General features: G+C 36.7%; 1 protein-coding gene across 2 annotated transcripts in view; it reads left to right on the top strand.

The window, feature by feature from the left end:
• The first annotated feature begins 7,325 nt into the window (after positions 1 to 7,325).
• LOC113225925 overlaps positions 7,326 to 18,850 on the top strand; it is a 96,140-nt gene continuing 84,615 nt past the window's right edge. For both annotated transcript variants that reach the window (XM_026458393.1, XM_026458394.1), the window contains exon 1: positions 7,326 to 7,646. The gene's annotated coding sequence lies outside the window, so the exon portion shown is untranslated. The remainder of the gene's footprint in view (positions 7,647 to 18,850) is intronic.

The following is an 18,850-nucleotide window of genomic DNA, read 5'->3' as shown; positions in this document are numbered from 1 at the left end:
GAACAAACGAAGACTAAAGCGTGAATGACGCTCTGTATACGATTTTAACGCCCAAAAAATAAATTCTAAAAAAATAGTAGTGTCCCTGCCTTGCGACTCCCGCTATAGAACCGATACAGTACGGAAACAATTGGATTCGAGCTGAGATAGTATCGACCCTTAAAGGTTCTACGAACGAAATTAGTCCTTAACTTTTTTTAAGTTTAAATAGGAGAGTTCTAAAATTTCGCATGTATTAGATTAGATTATTTATTTCCCGAGTATAATGTTACAATATAAATTGTACTACATGTCAAGGTATAAGATATAACAAAAAATGAAAATATATAGTGAAAAATACACAATAACAATAAGATTAACAATTCATTGATAATAAATATTGTTGTCATTAAATTAAAAATAATGTTCTCTGTCAAAAATAGTTGTATGTTATTTTAACCGACTTCAAAAAAGAAGGAGGTTCTCAATTCGACTGTTGTTTTTTTTATGTATATTACGCGATAACTCCTGTATTTGTGAACCGATTTTGATGATTCTTTTTTTGTTGGAAAGAAGGTACCTCAGTAGTGCTTTTATTTAAATTTAAAGAAAATATTCTACCTCTAAGGGTGGCAAACTAAGCGTAAAATGACTTTTGACTGGAGGTCGGTTTTTTAGTACTCTGTACTGAGATTACTATTTATTAATACTAAGTTACACTAGCCCGTTACACCAAGTACCAAGTAATACTAAGTTACGACACGAACACGTCGTGCACCTGGTGGGGAGCGACACGCTTGTTCATAACAAATGCAGTGCCACTCAGAGTTTTAAATCTCAAAGATTTGAGGGCCACTGCCACTAAGCCCGTCAACATGAGACATGAGTTGACTAGTCCCATGTGTCTGTAATTTCACCAGCACCCTTACCCTTCAAAACCTGAGCGCATTACTGCTTGGGGCAGAAATAGGTAAGGCGGCAGTACTTCCCTGGACTAACTCTTTCACAAGAAGCTCTATTGCTACTAACTAATCGTTCACTATAAATACATGACACGAAGAAAAAGCACAAAAAAATAAAAAATAAAATAGAATATAAAAATAATAGACAATAATCAACAAGGTTACAGTTGAAGATCCATAAATTCATTCAAAGGGTCGTATATTTACACATAATTTATTTCCTATAGTTTGTATTATTTTTCTAATTTTCATGTGATAGAAACGCTTTTGGCATATGATGTATGTGGCTTTATTATACTAATAGTATGAACTGCTCTTTTTTATTGATAATGAAAGAGACAGATACATTAAACACAAATTTAGTATTATTTGTGTACGCGTGAAATGTCACCAAAGAATGTACTTATACAATGTTTTATTTATTTAGCTTCTATACCGTAACAAAATCATGTATGCTCGCAAAACATAATATCACTTCTTTATCGAAACATTTATATCGGTATTTCATTCTGACCATTAAGCTAAAACCTACAAAATATAGTTTTACTTTTCTAAATTTCTGCACTAAGAAAAAGACTTACGGTCGAATTTAACGTAAATAATTTAACAGTTTATGTACATTACTGTGTGGGCTTATGAACGAGGTGTAAAGTTGTTACAAACTTATTTCATATTTAAGTGTATTCAGTAAAGTAAATTTGGAAGAATATTTGTTTAGTAGTAGAAAGGCACGTAGTTCTATTATATGGAAATATCTAGTCTGTTCGAAGAAGATTGAGTTTATTAAATTTTTGTACGTATAATATATATACTTCCGGACATATAATTCGAGCCACCACGCATTAACAATTAAGTGCCTGCTTAAACAATGTTCGATTAATTAAAAACTATTATGCAATTTTGAAACTAGTATAGTAAACGTCTTTTCCATAAGTCCTTGTTGGGAATTTGGACTTGCAAAACCGAGGGAAACCTTTTTCTTCGATGATAACACTATTTTTGGCGAGGTGGCTCGAATTATGTGTCCGGAAGTATATTATTAAACAATATTAACACAACGGTATAGAATGCTTCTATGATATTACTAGCTGGATTTTAGAAAAAAGAAAACTCCTTGTAAAAGCGTTCATCCAGGTCTTTTTTAGTAACTGGTGTCAAAAATATTGTACTAAATGTAGATTGAATGTCAAGTTGAAATTACTAGTTAAATTTAAAAAAATAGTACTAAAAATATTACAAATGTCAACAGGATTATATATAATGTTATTAGCTGCGTGCAAAACGTCAAGTTCACTATGACACAGCGGTTGTACATTGCTAATTTCGAAAGTGAAGGTCATAGGTAGGGGTAGGTGGGTGGCACTGACACCAGACACACGACCTAAGCGTCCGGTCATAATAAACAAAACAAAAATAATTACGTTACTTTTTAAAATTACATTGAATTATAATGAATACCTTACTTGACGGTTGAAACAAATTACATTAACCAGTATTTCATTTATCTATCTACATGAGTCTAAATAACTATACCTATCAATACATTTACAATTAATGATCATAACGGGAGTGTACCGTACCTACTGTTTCATACAAAGATTATATATAACAGATGGTCCGATTGGCATAATAGTGTGCCCCTGTGAGGATACGCGTAATCGTCCATGGGAAAGACTTCAACGCGGTCGTCCTTTCGTACGTTCCCTACCCTAAAACAATTTGATGTAACGTGTCATTATTTGGTCGCCTCGTGAGCTGGTTGTAACAATGGAGTTGAATTAGTGATTTCTATATGCACTATCTTTCCTATGGTAGCGCCGCATATCTTTAAAAGCACTTAGCGATACAAATACAAAACAAATTTATTGAATTACCTTCTGAAATCGTTATTAATTAGCAATTATTTAAGTTCAGTAGTGTATTGAACATAGAAAGTATCGAGTTTGTATAACAGTCTGTTATAGGCAGATATAAAGTATTAGTAGATTTTCACTGTGCTCTGTATATGGAATGATCTATGCCTGTTCTTGACACGAGTGCGCGTGTGGCGGATATTTGCGGAGATAGCGGCGTCTGCGCACTTTCTGACGTTGACTGTCCGCCACGCCTCGCTGCTGTGCACAGTTCTACTCTTTATTTAATGAGAGCTCGTTGATTAAATAAAGAACAAAGCAGCAACACAAAGCATTGTTTTGTTTGATAACAATCTTAACAAAGGATTTAAATAAGATACAATTGTCTTCGATTTAAAAAATATGATGCGTGCCGTTGAAGAAATTGTATTACATAATTTCATAAGTTTTATATGTTTTATAGAGTTGTCGCTGACAGAGGTCGAGACTATACATAATCTCAGTACGGAGTACTGAAAAAACTGACCTCAAAAGTACGTGGAATTACATCTATTTGCCAAGTTTTTTTGAAATCTGTTACCGGAAAGAGCGCAAACCCGGATTCATCCCTTAGTTCGCCACTAGGTATACCAGTAGAGATAATAAAAATCGGTTCTCACTACTCAAAGTATATTGAGAGAGTAAAACGCCTTGAATTAGAGAATAGCAAAATCAACCATTAAAATAATTGCTCCTTATAATAAAATTTAGGCGCTATTTATAAAAACGAATCTTCATGCGTGAACTCTCACTTTCACTCTTAGACGTGGAAGATTTTCTTCAAAATTAAATGGGACCATTATGGAGGTACCGTCTCTCTAACAAAAAAGAATCATGAAAATCGGTGCACAAATACCGGAGTTATCGCGTAATATACATACAAAAAAAAACATACAGTCGAATTGAGAACCTCCTCCTTTTTTTGAAGTCGGTTTAATATACTAATTAATTAGTGTATAATGTGCCAGAATGTATATAAATAAAAATGAATGTTTGTAATAATTTTGTAATATTAAATTTATTGCATATCCCGATGATTTACTACCATGATATTAAATTATTTTTGCGAAATATTACTCGACCATATTCTGTCCAACAGAGGCATGCGTCCGAAGTTCCGTAATTACTGACGTACAACACAGAGAAAAAAATGCAATACTTCCCGGACACTTTTATGTTTTAATTTTAGTGAAGCGACTTGCTCTTTAGCTCCAATATTTATCGACCCAACAGATTATGTAACGAACATTGTTCAAGTTGATAAATTTTGGTACCTGTGTAATAAATAATAATGGAATAAATTATAAATAATTATAATAAATTCTTGTTGTTTTTTATTTTTATTATGTGAAGAAGGAGGCAAACGAGCAGACGAGCCACTTGATGGGAGCTGGTCATCGTCGTCCATGGACATTTGCAACATAAGATGAGCTGCTTATGCTTTGCCAGCCTTTGAGAGCCCTATAAACACGCTTTTTGAAGAGCCCCATGTCATAGGAAGTACTTCAGGAGGAAGATCATTCCACATCTTGTAGGTTCGAGGCAGGAACGAACGAGATGCCCGCGTGGTCTTACAATGCCAGGCATCTAAGATGTGGAGATGGACTTGACTCCTTTGGCGGGAAGTGCGATGGTAGAAACGAGACGGTGGCACTAGTCCGAAAAGTTCCTCAGAGCATTCCCCATTATAAAGACGGTAGAACACCGTCTGCGAGTTTGGGATCGTCGAGAATTTATTATAATGAATCGTCGGATTCTTCTTTATTTGAACGGAATGATCACTGAATCCTCATTAACATTAATTATTAATTCTTGAGTACACAAATTGTCAAACGCAACATCACGATTCCAATCAGAGTATCTTCTTTTTGGAACCCTCTCACATTCACGATTAAAACTTCTTCATAAATAAAATCGATTGTCATAAAAATCGAATCGGAATCGCATTAGGACATCACTAATCGATTAGAATTCGAGTTGTCAAAAGTTAAATAAATGGTTGGACGGTGTATAGTTTGTTGTAATGAAATACAAGAAAAATTTTCGCAGATGTCGCTGCGGTGTCGAAAGCCGAAAACTCAATGCTATGCAATGCAATCTATAACAGACTCATAGAAGAAATTCGTCGATTTAGTAACTCGACCTGCAGCTTAGTTGGTAGCAATGGGGACGGAATCTCGTGGTCGCAGGTTCGAGTCCTATCGGGTTGAAAAATGTTGTTCCTTGTGTTAGATGTTTGTATTTAATAATTATAACAAACTAGTGGTTTTATTTCACAAATTAAAACAAATCAATAAAGCTGCAGAGTATGTGGCAAAATTGAAACATGCTAAGTACTGTGCCTTGGAACCGATGCACGATTTTGTGCCAATTGCAGTGTCGACCCGACCCGAAATCCCCGCAGATTTCGGGTGCGGAGGACAAAGAATTCATCAAGGAGTTGGGTAGTCGGCTTAGAGATATAGCCTGTGATCTACGCTCTGGATCTTACCCAAGTAAGATCCATTGCAGCAATGCAACAAATTTCGTTGGCCATTCACCGCGGTAATGCTGCCAGTGTTATAGGGACGTTCGAACCAGCTAATATTCAGAGCGGTCCTTTTTCATTGTAACAGTTGGATTAAAAAGGCTAAGTTTGGCTAATTGCATTATTAATTTTTATGTGACGAAGCCTGTTGCTGATTTATATTTTTGTATTTCTGACGAAGCCTACGTTGCGGATTGACATAAATATGTAATTCATTTAGTTTTTAAATGAATTGAAAAAATCAACAAAGAAAAATTCCTTCGATCCTGCTGGACCCGAATCAACGACTCCGCCGCTGACGCTATAGCGAGTCACGGTATGTTGAGGTCGGTGAGGCGTTTGATCTTTGTATTAGTAATTATAAATGAATGTTCGTTTGAACGCTCCTCTCGTATGCGTTCTATAATTATTCATCCGAATGCGACAAATCTTTCGTAGATAGTTGTACCCACGCCGGCAATTGTTTCCGAGGACCATTTTGAAATATTATATTGGTATTGTATAACATTTAGTAGCAGTAGAGCTCCTTGCGAAAGAGTTCGTCTAGGGAAGTACTGCCACCTTACCTATTTCTGCCGCCAAGCAGTAATATCAGCATTACTATGTTCCAGTTTTGAAGGGTAAGGGTGTTGGTGAAATTACAGGCACATGGAACTTGTTAACTAAAGTCTCAGGGTGACGGGCGCAGAGGCAGTGCCCCTCAGATCTTTGCGATTTAAAGCACTGAATGGCACTGCAACTGTTATGGAAAGGCACGTGGCTTACCATCAGGTGCACGACTTGTTCGTGTCGTCTTTTGATATTATAAAAAAGCCGTGTTTTTGCAGATACACTTCACCACTATTTCTTTTGTTTCAGTAATCAGAACGTGCCGAACAATGCCACCTATTTAAGATCAAGTGAAACGTTAAGGGCCCATGGATTAACTGTAGTTAAGAATATAAGGAGCATTGAATTTACATTTCATTTTATTGTTATGTAGTGGGGTATACTTTACCGGTTACTTTGTAGATATGTTTAAGCTATAATAATTATAAATCTTTGGAAGAGGATTCGTGAATACAAGTAAAGGATTGGTCAGGATTGTGCAAAGTGGCGATGGGACGAACAAGTCCTGCGTCTGGTGGTAGGACACTCCTATCCATAACAGCTGCAGTGCCACTAAGAGAGATCTTAGGGGCACCTTCAGACGTAAGTTGACAAGTCCCATATGCCAGTAATTTTACCAGCACCCTTACCCTCCCAAACCGGAATGCAGTAATGCTAACATCATTGCTTGGCGGCAGAAATAGGTAAGGTGACAGTACTTCCCTGGGCGAACTCTTAAAATTTCTCCCGGCCCGGGAATCGAACCTGCTCTGCGTGGCAGTCCAGCATGGTAACCGTTTAGCCACGGAGACAGTTAAAATTATTTATTAAGTATTGAAATACAAAGATCAAACAACAGAAAGAACACAAAGAAAAATTCCCTTGATCTGACTGGACTCGTAACACTATTTGTTGCCACGCCCCGGGACCAACATATTGCATGAAATATTGCAGAGCACTCTATTCTAGGTAATCTACCGCGAAAAATAGAGTCATAATAACAGACTTTGCTTTTAGGAATGTTAGAGTAATAAAACAATCAACATGCACCTGCAATACTGAATAAATTCAAGGTGAAAGTATGAAAAGTAACACAATTAAAGTATTGCACATCTTCGTAGGCGACACACCAGTGAACATGCGTGATATCATCGAATTTTCTTATTCGGTGAAAGTCACACTAAACCTACCGAAGTACCGAACTAAAGAAACTTTTTACGTGGAAAATGTACCAACAGTACCAAACAGTACCCTCATTGGTTGCCAGTGAAGACATATGTGTAAAAAGTGCATATTTTCGTGCTGAGATGGCTAACGATGTGCATCGAGATCGCGCGCCGTGCGTTCGGAAAGCTGATGCCAGTTGACCACAGTCCGGCGCGTTCACAGCACGCATCCCACCCGCACACATCTCACTCAGATCACAGGCACGCGAGGAAAGACAATTAAAAATTAAAAAACAGCAATTAGAAGAAAAAAATGTCTATGGCCGTTTTGCGCGCGATCCGAATTTCGAACGCGAGAATTTAAAAAGTGATGTGCTTTCAGTGTTGAAATTCTCCGTGCCCCGTTTCGAATTGTTTTAATTTAGTTTATTCGACTAAAGGGTTACGGTTGTTTTGTATGTTTAATTGCTGCGTGTCTACAACTTTAATAGTTTCGGATTTTTGCTTTGGAGTAATTTCGGATTCTATTATGGTAAGTGATTAAATACAAATGAATAATTTGTTTACTTAATTAATTTCGCATTCTTTACTGCATAAAGATTATTTAAGTACAGCTTCTCGATTTTATTGCGGAGTACGTGTTTACGTTATCTGTTATAATAAAGGCAATACAATTACTCAATAATGGCGCTATGAAATTTTTGTAGCAAACTTAAACTTTCAACTGTTACCCTTATTTGTAAAACATACAATATACGTATGTATGCGTTAGTTTAGTTAGTAATGTTCGAAATCTCACGTTGCAGTTGAAAGTTTTTCCAATTTCTACGTGATTCGACGTTTTCGCGTTTCGCAGTGATATGAGTATCGCCGGTCTCATAAAAATACAGAGAAGTTGCCACTGAATGAGACCACAGAACAACAGTGATCCTCATACGTGAGTACCTTGAACTCACTTTATGGGGTACTCGAAACATATAATTTTACCTCTAAAATAAAAATAATAACATAAATATTTTCGATACATATTTATAATTTTTTTTTTATAATTCTTGATGAAAACACACCTACACGTTAAAAACACCTTGTAGTTCTAGGACGCTACAGCACCAAAATCGTTAGAGACACCATGTGTCTCTAGGAATCGCGACGGTTTAATTAGGTCTAACTAATTTATAGTATTTGTAATCTAAGAAGCAGAGCGACAAATAACATGTAATATTTTCAATTTAGCAAACACTATAATATAAAGGAAAAATACACAATTTCTGAATGATTCTAGAAAAACTTTCTACTTGAACAGAACAACATCATGTAGTAGCGGAAACTTAAAAAAAGGAACAATCCAGTTACCTACTGGCCAGTATTAAATCACAGGTCTTTGGCAGTACGTGAGGTCAGATTGTGCCGTCGAAAACGCTCGAAAAGGAAAACATAGTTTCGGCTCTCTAGTGAAAGTAAAATGCAGAATCATATCGCACCATAATGCACAACGTATGCATAAACTTTTTTAAACTTTAGAGCCACTTGAGATTCGTGTATACTACTCTTTTATTACCTTTTCTAACGGTGTAATTTAATTTTTTTGTTTTTTTTAGAACTAGGCAAATAGATCTCTTTCTACAACCTAAATATAAGTCTAAGCCTAAGTCTAGATTCTTTCTAAAGCCTAAGTCTGTAACCGTCGTAATGTCTCAGAATTTTCATGAAAATTTTAATTAATTTGGTTACCTAAGTAGTAACCAAATTTTAATTGGCTATATTTTTAGGCTATATTGGCGGTATAGTATTACCAGTGTCATAGACTTTAATTTGAATCTGCATGTGGACGTGTCATTGTTAATAATTACACGAGAAAAGAGGATGATAAAGAGGTGGGATGACAATGAAGGAAGTCAACATCGTCACAGGCCGTTGTCTCTCCTACCCCGATGGAAAGACCCCGAAAGACTGTCGCTTTCAATTAATAGATATCACTGTAAGTTTTAAGCACCTACTTATTACCGAATTCTACATTTAACTACACATAATATCATCATAATAGTAGTAAAGTAGGTAATTTAATAAATCGGAAAAAGTAGCATAACATTATACATACGTGTTTGTACCGTTCTATTACTGGCCACCGTTTGATTTCGTTTTTCCGTATCAATGCGTTGTTTTTTAATAAAATTTTCATGGAGTTAGTAAAATTAAATAGTAAATTAAATTGCGTTTAAAAAAAAATTAATTAACGATGAGAAATGAGGAGATCCGTAGAAGAACGAAGGTCACCGATATATTTCAAAGTCTTAGCAAGTTGAAGTGGCAGTGGGCAGGACACATAGCTCGCAGAACTGACGGCCGTTGGGGTAGAAAGGTTCTCGAAAGGAGACCACGAACGGAAGGCGTCCAGTGGAACGGCCCTCTACTAGATGGACGGATGACCTGATAAGCACGGCGGGTAACTGATGGATTCACAACGCGTCCGATCAACTAGTCTGGAAATCTTCTGGGGAGGCCAATGTTCAGCAGTGGACGTCTTCTGGCTGATATGCTGATGATGATGACGATAATTATAACTTTTTTTATAATAAAGGGCAACCTCAAAACTGCCAAGTTTTCTACACGTGCACAAGTAAAACATAAGAAAAGCCTACACACGGTACTTTTAATTCTCGTGTTTACGAAAATAACAATTATTTTTAAACGTAAATAATTAAATCTTACACGGTCACAAACGAGGAAGTGACTTCCTCTAATAGGGGTCCAAATTATTCGATGTTTTGCAACACCATCGTGATGATGGCAAGTAATTTCCGCGTTGCTGCCCCCATCTCTATGCAAATTTAACTTTTTAAATTGACGATATCATTTTTGTAAATTTCAAAGCATTATTCACATATTATAGTTAACGGGCTATTATAAATAAACTGTGGTTGTAAAACGTTTGGTTATTTTCCAATTTAACTGCGTTTCATAACTGCAAATTTAACTTTTCGATCGAGATGTTCGTATAGTTATTATTATTGTATTGCAATAGCAAAACAGGCTTTCCATAATAAAAATAAACACATTATTCACATTTAAAACATCTATACGATTGAAAAAAATATTCATCAAAACTGCTGGAGTACCGCACTGTATGGATGCCAGACATGGATAATCACAGAGAAAGACAGAGAGAGAGATTGGAGTCATTTGAAATGTGGTGATGCAGGCGAATGGAAAAAATAAAAATGTTTTTCTTTACTGTTACTTGTTGACCCAAGAAAAAGGTTTACGATCACTGCATCTTTCTTTACGTTTTAGCTAATCCCAAAAAAATCGAAGTATAAATTTGTCTGTAAGTGTGGGTTGTATCTGTTTCTATCCACAAAGCGGACAAATAGCAAATGAACTTGTTTGACCTATGTCACTTGCGTTCATTTGTTTCTACCGATAAAAATTATACAACCTTTTGTAATGAACATTCCAACCGGTTTCCGATACAAACATATCTCATAATGTTTAAAACACGTTCGTGCAAATATTTTAACTTTTAATTACGACCATAAATTAAGCGCATTAAATGAAAGCTTTTAAATTATATGGCAAACTAATAATGTGTATTTATTTAGTGTTTTTATATAATAAGGCGTGATTTACTGTTCGTAAATAAGTTTTATATAGTGACTAGAGGTAAGCGTTTAAATTAATCGTAAATAACGATAAATTGGTTTAAAAATCAAACTAATTTATCTAGCTGCTGTAATTACAAGTAGATTAAGTATATACACAACGAACAATCGAGATGGCAAACGTTACAAGTAATAAGAAACTGAGTATAATTTGACTTAATGAACAGCCCCATTATCTTTATACATTACTTTTGATTATAATGACCCTCCCTACCGACCCTTAGGGTATACGAGAAGTCACCATCTAAGTCATCTAAGTCCTAACCTCGGATTTGTACGGACTTCATCCGGTTCTCTGTAACGCTGTCGGTCTTAGGTGAGCCGCCCCCGGATGCACGTACAGCACCCTCTGGAAAATAGTCCAGATTGGTACCGGAGCTGTAGGTACGCTCACTTCCTGTCGTGCTCTGCGCAAGTAATGGTTGCCGTCGCTGAGCCGTCGACTCTGAGTCCACTACCAAATCTCCTCATTGGCGGTGGAGCTGTAAGGCACGCTCACTTCCCGACGTCGAATAAACGGCGTCTCTCCAGTTCCCAAATTCCTACGCGGCGTCTTATATTTACTGGAGGATGTTTAGCTCATCCTTTTCTAGCTCTCCGGGTTAGTGCGGGGGATGCCGTGTAGCAGTGTCTTGCGACAATGTCCGGACATAGGTAACGACTTAAAGGGCACTCACGTGTCCCGCGCTTCTCCTCGCCTTTAGACCTTCGTCTAGGCCGCTACTAAGACGCGTTAGCTGCTCACAGGACGATCGCGTCGGCGACACGCCACCGAGGCAGACGAACGTCTTCATCCCTGCAGCTAACTACAAACCCCGGCGAGTCCAAATCCAAGTTCGGGTCCGCCAGAGACGCCTGAGAAGGCGTGTCTCTAGCGTATGTATGGAACAAAATTCATCACATGTTTTTTTTTATAATATCAAGTGACGGGACGAACAAGTTGTGCGCCTGATGGTAAGCTACACGCCTGTCCATAACAGTTGCAATGCCATTGAGAGCTTCAACTCGGAAAGATCTGAGGGGCACTGCCACTGCGCCCGTCACCCTGAGATATAAGTTGACAAGTCCCATAGTGCATAGGCACTTTTTCACCAGCACCCTTCAAAACCGGAACACAGTAATGCTAGCATTACTGCTTGGCGGCAGAAATATGTAAGGTGGCAGTACTTCCCTGGACGAACTCTCTCACAAGGAGCTCTACTGCTTACAAATGCTTATAAATGTTAATGCTCAAAGAAGGATTGAAAGTTAATTTTTATAACGGAATTGCACATGACATGTTTAACTTTATGCCAATTAATTTTTTATTAAATGCCAGAAGGTTTCACCACCATGACATTCAATTATTTTTTGTGAAATTACTCCACTAGTTTGTTATAATTATTAAAACAAAGATTGATGAACACTAAAAATTTCTTTTGATCCGTCCGGATTCCAACCGACGTTTCCTAACAAACCGTGCCAGACGCTATGCCAAGCCATGGAACGAACCAGCGGATCTCACGAATTTCTCCATGTGCTTGTTGTCGGAACTTTGTATTTGGTTTTCAACGGCTTTCTTAGCCGTAGCGCCATTTGCCAATTGTATGCCAATTCTTTAACGCACCAACTAGATACGACGAATAGCTACGGGAATTTCCGAGACTGCGCTTGAATTTCCCAGAAGACAGTCGAATGGTTTTTAGCTGTTATCTAGTTTGAAATCCATTATGCTATGGTTACGAAAACCCGCTTCCGTTCTGGCAATGTGAATTGATTCTAAATCGAAAACGCTCTACCGTGGTCCAGAGGTTGTTTATGTTCTTTTAGATGCTAATTCTAAGCATTAAAAACAATTTGTTTTCCTTTTTCTCTTTTAATAAAGTCGTTTATTGATAATTTTAGAAAATACGAGACAGATTAACTACCTGTTGATCTGTCTCATGTTTTTAACCAAACTTATGAATAATGTATTTCGATCATAAACGTCATTCACATTCGTACCTCTTGTATGATGTTACGCGATAACTCCGGTATTTATGAACCGATTTTGAAGTTTCTTTATTTGTTGGAAAAAGGGTATCTCGCGGTGCTATTTAAATTTAAAGAAGACTTTCCATCTCTAACGTTGACTTACAAATAAATGGACGACGGGTCTAATACAAAAACCACGAAAAAAATGTCCCAAGTCAACCTATTTAAACGTAGTGACATGTAAAGGAATATGAAAAAGCTAAAACGTTGAATTTAAATTGTAATGTCATCGCAGTACTGTCTCATTTTGCTTGCTTCGCTGTCAGTCGAACAAACGAAGACTAAAGCGTGAATGACGTTCTGTATACGATTTTAACGCCCTATAAGTTCGGACACTTTTTACCGCGGACCCGACGTCCACATAATTGTAAGTCAGTGATCTCTAAAGGTGGCAAACTAGAGAATAAATTTGGACTTAATTTGAGATGCAGTCCCATATCTTTGTACATAACTTTTGTTTATAGTAACCCAGGGAGGGTTCAGACTCTTGGTCATACGGGAAGGGCATAACCTGTGCAAGCAATCCCGCACGGGGATCTTCTCAGTCAGGTCCTTACCTCAGATCAGCCCGTTTGCACATACTTCATCCGGTTCTCAAAAAGCTAGTGCATTTGTGATTCAGTCGAAATGTATCTCTTGTGACTCAAAGAACGAAACAAGTTTAATTATTATCATCACCATCAACCAATTTGTACGTCTCGCGGCTGGGCACGGATATCCTCTAAGGTGAAGGTTTTAAGCCATAGTCTACCACGCTAGCGGCTACCTATCAGTAGTTCGAAATGACATTTTCATTTCATAACCTCGATAGTAATTTTGTGAGAAAAATGTTTTTTTTTAAACCTAACTTAACCGAACTTAATTGTGTCTTTGCGATAAACATCCAACATATCCTGAAAGAACAACGGTTTCGTTATAATTCGGTTTACGATGTAATGAAAACTCGATCAAACGTTATTTCGGAAAAAAATTCGAGTTTGTGATAGGTTACCCACACTGGCCCAATCCGTATAGGGGACTTCACACGTTTTCCGTGGGTGGTGAACCTTCTTCGATTAAATTTCGCATATTAATTCTGAGAAACTCATAGGTGTGAGCCCGGATTCGAACCCACGGCCTCTGCTGGAAAGGTGGAAGGTCCAACATAAGGCTACTACGGTTTAATGAGTTTAATTAACAAGCAACTAATAAATGTTTGGAATATTAATTACTTTAAAGGCACGTGTCCATCAAGTGCATTCACCTGTTATAAACATTTGACATTTAACCGTAAAAACTGAGTTCAGAGAATAAGGGACCACACTTATTTACGTCAACCGTAATGTTCAACGCCTAAGCATATTTATGAGCATATAACATTTTTTTATTTTTTACCATACCAAGACTAACAAATCGTGAACCTGGTGGTAAGCGACGTGCTTGTTGTTGTTAGAGCTTTAAATCGCAAACTCTAAGAAGCACTGACCCTGCGTCCGCAGTAATGCTCACATTACCTACTGCTTGGCGGCAAAAATGGGTAAGGTGGCAGTTGGCAGTACTTCTCTGGACGAACTCTTTCACAAGAAGCTCTACTGGTACTAATTTCATATACTCTCTGGGCGTAAGTCTTCTCTGTGGAGCTATATATACTCTAATTAATCACGCTCTATACGGGTTGGGACTTATATACAGACTAAGCTGTATAAAATTTTAGCTATATAACTCTTTTACAGAGCTTCTCTACTGCTACTAAAAATATATTATAAATAAACGCCAAAAGAAGATTACATTATAATAATATAATGTGCCAATAAAAATTGTGTTATTTGTGATCTTGTCAAAACAGTGGGTTTTAATGCAAATGCATCTGCATTATGTGTTCATATAAATTCAATATAATTAAGCAATGATTTAAAAAACGAATGTTAAAAAGATTGAAAATGTAATTTTATTCTGAAGGCAGTTAACATTTGCAATTCCGGCCGATTCGATTTATTGCGAATTGATGCTGAATTTTATAATGTTTAGTAATAGATAACTTTTTATTAGACATCAACATCCCTGGTGTTAAATAATTTAAATTTATACAAAACATTACATGATATAAATCTCTATAAGATCTCACACTCTCAATAACAAACGAAATTCAACAACTTTGCTCGTAAAGTGCCCAGGTTCCCGATTGCCAAAACATTTGTTTTGTTTAGTACCCGAAGTAACCTCGGAAAGTATGCCCCCTTAAACAGACTCATGCAGTCAGGCTGAAAAAGATTTGACTATGATCATAGACAGTAATATAGTAGTTTATTCGCATGTGCCAGCAATTGTTTTCAATCAACTTTTTACCAAAATAAGAGTCATATACAACCTCAAATGGTTTTGGTTGATTCTGCATAACAGTGAAAGTGTTGAATCAATTGCTTTGGAAAAAATATATAGTAAAATTGGGGATATACACTGATTACTATACAGTGTGTAAACACGATTCCTAAAAATTTTCACGATAGAAAAAAAATACAAACTTACTCGAAATTGTACAAGAAAACCCGCTGTATTCAATAGGCACTTTGCATATACTTATGATTATAATAATAAATATATCTTTAATTTCGTTTATAAAAAAATTAATTCTGAAATAAAACTAGTTTCCCTGGTGTTCGACCCAAGCAAAATGAACCATATTATAACGGGAAAAAATTGAATTCGAGCTGAGATACTATAGACACTTAAGTAAATAATAACTTAATTAATGTCGTAAACGTGTTATAATTAATTCATAGAATGCTGCGCTAATTAATATAGGTTGTCAAATTCATCTTCGATGGTGAAAACGACCGGTAGATCACTAATGCAAATGTGCAAAACGCAATTTAAGGCTTTTTAGATACATATTAATGTGAAAGGGAAAATTTACAACAAATTTATAAAAAAAATAAGTAGAAACTTTATTTACCAACGTTTTAAGGATTATATTAAAATAATAAATTGCTGCAAAAAGTTATCTAAACTGATGTGACGTCATTGACGTTTGAGATAAAAAGGTTATATGAAAATATGAAATAATGGTAGAGTGCAATATAGCTCCTTGTGAAACAGTTTGTCCAGGGAAGTACTGCCACCTTACCTATTTCTGTCGCCAAGCGGTAATGTGAGCATTATTGCATTCCGGCTTGGAAGGGTAAGGGAGCTGGTGAAATTACTAGCACACGGGACTTGTCAACTTACGTCTCAGGGTGACGGGCACAGTGGCAGTGCCCTAAGATTTTTGCGATTAAAAGCTTATAGTGGCACTGCAACTGTCATGAATAGCCGTGTCGCTTAGCACCGGGCGCACAACTTGTTCTTCCCGTCACTTGGTATAATAAAAAAAAAGAATAAATCGCACTTCCAGTAAAACAATGTTTATAGAAATATGTACTATATTAAAAATCATTACAGAGTACAAAAAATCTACCTCAAAAGTCCTAATTATCTCCTAGTTTGCCACCCTTGGCGTGGAATGTTTTCTTCAAATTTAAAAGGGACCATATCTGAGGTATTTCTCTTTGCAACAAAAAAAAAATCATCAAAATCGGTTTACAAATGCCGTAATATACATATACAAAAAAAAAAGAATATATACATACAGTCGAATTGAGAACCTTCTCCTTTTTTGAAGTCGGTTAATTGTAATGTAATATAATTTACATATGCTGAGATCAGAATCCTCGCCACACATTGTTAGTATTGTGTATTTATTTACTATTTACGTGTAAAATTTTTCATTTCTATGTTTTATATTTTCTTTGGTGTATGTGGCAAAGAAATGGAATTTGGAAAATTTGATTTGAATTTTTTTAATTGAAAATTTGAAATTTTTGCAGATTCATCACAATATTTAAAATATTCCAAAAAATTGTAAAAATCTTTTACCAGTAACAATGGTTTTAACAATTACATTATTCTAACAATTACAGGCTTTATTCAATTGAGTTGTGTTTCCTGTAGGGCTGGCACAGATACTGCTATTCTCGCATAGACTCTCGCTTTTTATGTCGCTCTCGCGCAAGTCGCGTCTTGTTGTGCTAGCCCTACAGATTCTTTGTCATAATTTAAATTGTAATACATAATCTCATTGTAAGTAAACTATTTTGTATTTTGTATACCTAGTATAACGATTTAAGAGCTCTTCAAACGTGCTCAGTAATTCTAAACACAAAACCTTAAAATAGTTTTCTGTAAATTTTAGAAATGTAAGTTACGACACTGGTTCACTGGAGGTTCGAAATGTTGGTTGCAGAATTGGATAATATAATTATATTTATTTTATTACTTTTTTATGAAAAAAAAATCAAAAGTTTGTGTAATTACATCTATTTTCCAAGGTTTATTCAAATCGGTTAACGGAACGTAGGTGAAATCCAATAAAACGGTTTCATCCCATTATTTACAACTCTCAGAGGTGGAGTAATTTAGATTATTTTAAATTTGAACGGGATCACACTCTTTCCAACACAAAAAGAATCATCGAAATCGGTCCACAAATGTCGGAGTAATTCAGAACCTTTCCTTTTTTCTGAAGCCGGTTAAAAAGAAAAAATAGACAGATGGACACATGCAGTAGATAGCATTAAATGTAAGCGTGGTTCAATTTGCAATGTTCAAACACGCGAAAAGACCTTTATTATGAACTTTTGTTTTTTTAACTTCATTTCCATACCAGGCTGTAAAGGTCACATGAGCAGGTGTTGGAGAAGCATAATATCAAATGTAAGGTGCATGCTTTCAGAGGCTCACAGCGGTTATTATGACCGTATGGGAATCCATACATATTCCAAGGCACCGGTCTCTATTACGTAGATGATTTAGATTCAAATCATTTATTCGATAGGTAACATTTTTACACTTGAAAACGTCATATTTTAAGCTACTGCTCGTTCACTACGCTGACCTCCCTGAGAAGAACGAGCAAGAAACTCTAGGGATTGCTTTTTTTCTAATAAACTTAAATGGTATGGAATACACTTTGAATCATAATTATGCGAATTTAAGACTCGTATTGTATTTCCATATATCTTTATCTAACAAATACTCTTCAATTTTGTAATATGAGTCTTCAATTAAAATACTTTTAATGTAAGTTTTAAACTTAGGAAATGCTATTCGTATTGTAAAAACGTGTACAGTTCCCTATAAAAGAATCGTTTACCTTAAACGAAATCGTGGTAGTTTGGACTTAGTTCTAAGGTTAATATTATGCATATCTTCTTTATTTTTGACTGTCTATCTTCTTATCGTATCGACGACATCAACTTGCAGCCCAGAACCATGGGATATGTGGCAAATAGCGGTGGAAGGAATCGGCGCAAGGTTCTCGCAGATTGTTGCTCAGGGTGTGCCAGGCATACAGGGGATATAAATTGGATGTCTCATGGAGAGGCACCTTTCTTGAACCCCAACTGAATGGGCTCACTGTTAAGAAAAATTGTGAAAATGTCAAGGGGAAGGTACACTCGCGCAGTAATTTACTGCGGCGTCTCACTACCACCAAGTGGGAAGCTTCGCCGCAGGTCATGCGTACTACTGGGCTGGCATTTTCCTTTTCTGCTAGCGAACACAGCTGCTGCTGCTGCTGCAGCTGGCACAGCTTCGCCAGATATTCGCAGAAATGTAGCGGCACTGACTGAGAGACTGAAGAGCCGGTAAAGTTTTGTATCCAAATGTATCGATCCTCTGAGCATTGACCCGGCTCAGGCGAGGTGCATCTGCGTTTGTCCCACCTTGTGAGAGTCTTCTTCCTGGACACGAATTGCCATGTCCGATCTGGACGTCTTTGAATAGGCTTCTCAGATTGGTCGGAGCAAAGATAATTTGTTCGAGTGGGAATTTTCGGATGGTTCTTACCTGGACTACTTGTGCGGTGCGACTCAAACGATGGCCCATCTCATATTGTGCGCCGCGTGTCCTAACATCTGCACGCTTGAGGATTTAATGCCGGCTGCTAGTACGCGGTCGGCATAGCTGACATCTGGGCCATTATAGATAATGTACGATACGACAAGAAGAAGACTGTATGGGCCACTGCACGGGCCTAGTACGATTGGGA

This window comes from Hyposmocoma kahamanoa, unplaced genomic scaffold, assembly GCF_003589595.1.
Source record: "Hyposmocoma kahamanoa isolate Upper Pololo Valley unplaced genomic scaffold, ASM358959v1 180, whole genome shotgun sequence".
NCBI classification, from domain to species: domain Eukaryota; kingdom Metazoa; phylum Arthropoda; class Insecta; order Lepidoptera; family Cosmopterigidae; genus Hyposmocoma; species Hyposmocoma kahamanoa.
Note: the sequence above shows the minus strand (reverse complement) of the source record. Positions and strands in the feature narration are given on the sequence as shown.